The 6,732-nt window shown below is 42.4% G+C and overlaps 1 protein-coding gene across 1 annotated transcript in view; it reads left to right on the top strand.

The window, feature by feature from the left end:
• GNA14 (G protein subunit alpha 14) overlaps positions 1-6,732 on the top strand; it is a 220,631-nt gene that overhangs the window by 60,378 nt on the left and 153,521 nt on the right. The gene's annotated exons all lie outside the window — the stretch shown is intronic.

Genomic DNA, 6,732 nt, shown 5'->3' with positions numbered 1-6,732 from the left:
AGGGCCACCTGGTGCTAACTTTTTAGGTTTTGTGAGGCCTAGTTTCAGTTACTGCAGGCTTTGAAGATGGAGGAAGGGGCCAAAGCCAAGGAAGGCAGATGGCCTCTAGAAGCTGGAAAAAGGCACGGAATGAAGCCTCCCCCAGAACCTCCAGAAGGAATAGAGCCCTCCAACCCCTAGGTTTTAGGACTTTTGAAATCCACAACTATGAGAGAATAAATTCGTGTGTGTGTGTGTATATGTATGCTCATGTGCGTGTGTTTCAATTGCAGTGAAATTCACTAAAGCAACCATTTTAAAGCAAACAATTCAGCAGCATTTAGTACATTCACAGTATTATGCAAACACTCTATCTAGGTCCAAAACATTTTCATCAGCCCAGAAAGAAACTCCATACATATTAGGCAGTCGCTGCCCATCTGTCTGTCCCACCTCGCCCAGGGTAACCACCAATCTGTGTTCTGTCACTACGGATATTTCATAGAAATCGAATCTTATAATATGTGACATTTTGCGTCTGGCTGCTTTTGCTTAGCAAATATTTGAAAGTTCACCCATGTTGTAGCATGTGTCAGTACCTCATTCCTTTTATGGCTGAATAATATTCCATTGTATATAAATACCACAATAACTTTAGCTATTCATCAATTGATATTTGGGCTGTTTCTACATTTTGGCTATTGTGAATAGTGCTGCTATGAACCTGTGTGTATAGATACTAATTTGAGTACCTGCTTTCAGTATTGGGGGTATAGATGCTTAGAAGTAGAATTGCTGGGTCATGTGGTAATTCTGTTTGACTTTTTGAGAAACTGCCAAACTATTTTCCATAACAGCTGACCATTTTACATTCCCACCAAATAACTGGAATGTGTAAGGTTTCCAATTCTCCATGTCCTCATCAACACTTCTTTTCTTTTTCTTTAAGTATAGCTATCCAAATGATACAGGAGCTAGAAAGAAATTATTTAGGCAGAGAGTGAGGGTAAGAGAGTCCTTAGTAAGGTTTTCCTTTTAATAAAAAGCAGTCGCCAAATCATTTCTTTTCTAAAAACAAAACAAAACAGCCTGTAAAATCGAGCTGCAGACATGGGTAAGCCAGTTGGAAGCTTGCACGGGTGAATGTGTGCAGCTGTGCCAATAGGAAATTGCTACCTGGGGACCAGGCATGTTCAACATGGAGGCTCCATCTTCCTTTTCCTGTCAACTACGGGTACAGTAAAGGAACAGGCAACATGGTGCTGGCCAGGTAGAGAACCCATCTGCATAATAAAAGGTTAGGGTGGGGTGGCCAGCTTCTTCATGCACTATGTAAATGACACACCTGGTCCAACTAATTTTATGTAAATCAGACATTGCCTCCTCAAGCTCATCTATAAAATCCGGTGCACTTTGCCACCGACTAGAAGGCCCACTCGGGCGCCCCTCTCTCTCTGCAGGAGAGAGAGCTGTTCTCTTTCTTTTGCCTATTAAGCCTCTGCTCTTAAACTCACTTTTTGTGTGTCTGTGTCCTTGATTCCCTTGGTGTGGGACAATGAACCTCAGGTATTTACCCCAGACAACAATGCCACTTCATTAGTGGGAGTGACGTAGCACCTCACTCTGAATTGTATTTGCATTTCTCTGATGACTAATGATGTCAAGCATGTTTTCATGTGCTTGTTGACTCTCTATATATATCTTTTTTGAGGAAATCTCCATTTTTTGACCATTTTTAAAAAATTGGGCTGGTTATCTTTTTGTTGTTGTGAGAGATCTTTATATGTTATGGATATATATGAAAAAAAAAAAGCTCTTTATATATTTTGGATGCTAGACTCCTGATTGGTGTTCTTTTAAGCCACTGAGTTTGTGGTAATTTGTTATAGCAACAATGGGAAACTGATACTGGGGAGCTCCTGGAATTGAAAGAAAAGTTGAACAACCAATTTATAGGAAAGATGCTCTGGGGTTCTGGATACCAGGAGTAAGTGATGTATCTGTTCCAGTTGCTTTCAATTCTTGTGTCCTGATTTCAGAGGGGAGCGCAGCTGTTGTAGCCTGGGGAGTGTTTGGTGAACACTCAGAACACTCAGGTCGGAACAAGGCAAGCCACTTGATTGTTAGCACCACTAAGACTGCCTGGAAAATAAATAGAGATACTGTTACAGACAGAAGGGCAAACATTTTGGGAAGGCAAAAACAAGAATACACTACAGGCATAAGAAGGTAATACTAAAGAATAATAAATGAAATCTAACGACATAAAGGTTTAAAAACCTCCCACAGCCCAACAGGGAAATCTGGAATTATAAATGAGGATGATGTAGCAGAGGACAAGCACCAATAAAAACATTCAGGGGATGTATTGGATAGACATCACAGGCTATATTAGTAGAGGTAAACTGTCTGAGAAAAGGGAGGTGATAATCCTGTGCTGTTCTGTGCTGATCATACCACACTTTAGGTGAGGAATTCCATTTTGTGCTCCATACCTTCAGAGGCATATAGGCAAAGCAGGTCACATTCAGAGATGAGAGGCCAGGAGGCTGGAATCATGCCATTGGAGTTATGGTCAGAGAAATGGTTACAAGGGTGTTGGGGGAAGTCCAGTTATGGGGAGCTACCCAGGAAAAGCAAGGTAAAGAAGGGTAAGGTTTGTTATGCAGCTTTAAGTTGTGCCTTCTTCATTGATAAGAGACTATAGTGAGTCATCCTTCTCTTCCTGGTACAGAGAGGGAGACGCCCTTAGGAACGGATATTTTCTTTGTAGATACAAATTTCCCTTACAAAAGGAAACTTCGACTCTATGTTCGGAACTTCTGTGTCTGTAGTTTCTCAAAATAATCAGCTTAAAATAATTCTTATGCCTAAAAGGCATATTTTGGGATGGAATATTCTGGTCTCCTACGGTCATATTTTGGGGTGGCATATTCTGGTCTCGTAAGCACTCTTCCCTCTTTAAGATTCTGTGATCCCTCTGTCAGAGACGTGTGAACCAGAACGACTCCATCTTGAATAGGAGCTGGGTGAAATGAGGCTGAAACCTACTGGGCTGCATTCCCAGATGGTTTGGCATTCTAAGTCATAGGATGACATAGGAGGTTGGCACAAGATACAGGTCATAAAGACCTTGCTGATAAAACAAGTTGCAGTAAAGAAGCTGGCTAAATCCCACCAAAATCAAGACAGCCATGAGTGATCTGTGATCCTTCTCATGGCTACACTCCCAGCAGCTCCATGACAGTTTACAAATGCCATGGCAACATCAGGAAGTTACCCTGTATGGTCTGAAAAGGGGAGGCATGGATAATTCACCCCTTATTTAGTATATAATCAAGAAATAACCATAAAAATGGGCAACCAGCAGCCCTCGAGGCTGCTCTGTCTATGGAGTAGCCATTCTTTCGTTCCTTTACTTTCTTAATAAACTTGCTTTCGCTTTACTCTATGGACTCACCCTGAAGTCTTTCTTGCATGAGATCCAAGAACCCTTTCTTGGGGTCTGGATCTGGACCACTTTCTTGTAACACCTCCCTGCCCCTTACAGTCATCTGAGTTTGGGCTTGCTGGCTCTTCCTGCTACTGTTTCAGCTGAAATATTGGTTGGGGTGGTGGAGGTTGGGAGGGTAGGTCACAGGACTGGAGACAGGGTGGATTGGGAGAGTGGAGGCTAGGGATTTTATTCTCTGGTGCAAGGAAAGGCAAGCTGGTAGTTTAGAACAGTAGTCTCCAAACTTGGATTGCACACCCCATCAGTCAAATAATGTTTGCATATGTACTCTTCAAATTAGGGATTATTACTTTAAAATCATAAGCATATACTATTTTCAGATGCAATATACTACCAAGGTCATCATTAAACACTATAAGCCCATATTCCAAATAATCTTTATTATTTTGAACTGTTAGACCACCTTTGATTGGTGGAGATAGATTCTTAATGTTACCTTTTCCAGTTTCTTGGCACTGTTTAAGCAGAAAGCTGAATGGGAATGAACAAGTGAGTCCACTGCTGTCTACTGCTCTGAGTTGCAGAATTCTATTTTTGCCCTTGTCTCAGTATTCCTTTTCACACAATCTGACATTGGACCAAGTGAGGTTAGTTAGCTGTGTTTGTTGAGATTTTATGTTTTTAGATAAATGTAACATGAAATTCAAATACTTTATTCCTGCACATCAATGGAGCACCGTGTTTGTCCCTTGGGTGATGTCTTTTGGGTCCACCAGTGGAGGGGTAGAACTTTGCTCCTCCAGGAGTGGTCCTCTGACCTGAGGCAATGGCTTTGGCTGGGGGCCTGTTAGAAATGCTGGCTTGCAGACCACACCCTGGATGTACCGAGGCAGACTCTGTATTTTTAACAAGATCCCCAGGTGGCATGCACAGAAAAGTTTTAGAAACATTAGTTTAGGGGCTAATCAAGGATTTTTGGGAGTGGGGGAGTCTGTTAGAGGGCTGAAAGCTTGTAGAGGAGATGATGGGGATCTCATCTCAAGCTTGTAGACACAGGAGTTAGGCTGTTTAGCATCTCTCACACATACACTCAGAAGTAGGTCAGTAAAGAGTCCAACAGAAATCATCTGAAAAGAGTTTTTAAAAGTCCTAACCTCTTAATCAAGGAGAACATAAAACAAGTAAAATTCCAAACAAAGTTTTACTGGAACTTCATGAACTTGCAGAGAAGTCCTCTGTTTTGGAATCTGGAGTTAGAGGAGTCCAGATTCCTTGAATTGGGGTTTTCTGTTGCCAGAGCTTTTCCACATTTCCCAGCTGCCTGCTATGTATCTGCCTTTTTAGCTGAAGCCCTCATGACCTCGAGTGTAAATTTAATGCTTTCTTGTTTTCCTTGATTGTTTTCTTCTCTGCTCCCAGCCCCTTAAACCCGAACTCAGTCTTTAATGTCTGGCTTGCATTTCCTGATCAGATTCACAAAACAAAGACTGCGTTGTCTCATCATTTGTTTGGGAGAATTAGCCCAATTAGAGATAGGGTGAAGTTCTTGTGCATATCCCAAGACTTCTGAGCTTCACAGCAGTGAGTGCTGCTGGGAAGTCTCTGAGCACTGCCTTCTGTTATATTTGCAGTTTGACCAACGATTTCAGATGCTAGCACTGCATTCATCAGTGGGGATCTTGATTTAACATAGCTGGGTACAGATGTGAAAACCTAGCCTTGCCAGTCAGAGAGTGAGGTTTCCATCAGTCAGTCAATGGTTTTTGAGTGTCTCCTGGAGACTTCCCAGTTGCCTGAGCAGAGAAAGATGAGCAAGACCAGGCCCTTGACTTTACGGAGCTCGATGTCTTGTGGCAAATACAGATATACAGACCCATGTTAGGCAACCACAGATACATGTGTAACAACAGGAGGTGTTGCACAATGTATCTGTGATTACCTGCTATCAGTCTGTATATCAGACCGATGACAGGAGGTGTCAAGTCATATGACTGTAACAAATGACTAAATATTGTGGCAGCTGGGATGAGGGAGTGAAGGGGGTTGTGTTTGAAAAGTTCAGAAACATTTATCTGGTGGACTGGAGAGAAGTGAAAACACTTATGCAAAATGGGCATGCAAATTGTCATTGGGTGATAGCAAACTATCAGTTCAAGGTAATGGACAAGATCTCAGGGGAGGCAGATGAACAGCAGTTAAGGAGATTGGACTCTATCCTGGTGGTCAGTGTCTCTGAAACAGTGTTTACATGCCTGGTGGAAAGCAGTAGGGGATGGGGAGAGGTTGGTAAAGTTGTGGAGGACAGGAATGAAGGTGGAAGGCTAGTGAGTTAGACCACAGAAAGGAAAGCACACCACTGAGAGCCCACTGAAGTTGTAAACTATAGCTGAGTAGCAGCATAAACCTAAAATATTCTGCAGTTTCTTTGGGGTTTTCTTGTGCCAAGTGGGATCAATCCAGGATTGGAAGCTTTCATGCCTTGGGTGGACAAACACTGGGAGGTGAAAGTAAAGTGTTGCTGAAAGAGCATTACAATGATAGGGCACGTGATCCAGGCTGTGGAGGAAAGAAAATGAAGATGGAGAAAAAATAATTTGTGAAACAACGGAGGCTTCAAGGAGCCCAAGGTATTTATGAGCTTCAGGGAGCTGGAGTGATCTGACGCTGTGATTGAAGAGAAGGATGTTACAATTTAAGAGTTCAGAAGAGGAAGGTTCCTGCTGATGTCAAGGTTCTGAGGTTCCAGATATTTCATGCACCTCTTCCTCTGTGAATGAAGCTTGGCCCGTCCTTCCTGTATTTATTTAAGGTGGCAAAGGAGAGCTACCAACAGATGAAGTTGGATGACGAGAGATGATAAGAAGCATCCACAGGAGTGTGGAATGGATGATTGTTTCTTCTGGGCACTCAGCTACCCTGGGTCCTAAGGATTCTGTGACTTGGCCAAACTTGAGATACAACTTCAGTGACCTGCCTTGTTTATCACACATTTACTTCCTAAAAGGATCCAATTGGGGTAATTTTGCCAATGTCTGAACCAGAGTCTTTCGCACCAAAATTCCCTTGAAAGTTGACCTCCCTTGTATCCAGCCACTGTGTAGTTGTCTTGGACTTGGATCTGAATTCAGGGCAATCATTTGTGGCAGAAAACATGTCATAGCAGTTTTGATGTGCCAGGTACATTGACTCATGTTATCTTTACAACAACCACATGAAGCAGGTACTATGATTATCTTCATTTTACATATGAGGAAACCAAGGCACAGAGAGGTTAGATGACTTGCCCACAGCTAGGAAAT

Source organism: Theropithecus gelada, chromosome 15 (assembly GCF_003255815.1).
Source record: "Theropithecus gelada isolate Dixy chromosome 15, Tgel_1.0, whole genome shotgun sequence".
Lineage (NCBI taxonomy): Eukaryota > Metazoa > Chordata > Mammalia > Primates > Cercopithecidae > Theropithecus > Theropithecus gelada.
This window is presented reverse-complemented; position numbering and strand designations above follow the sequence as displayed.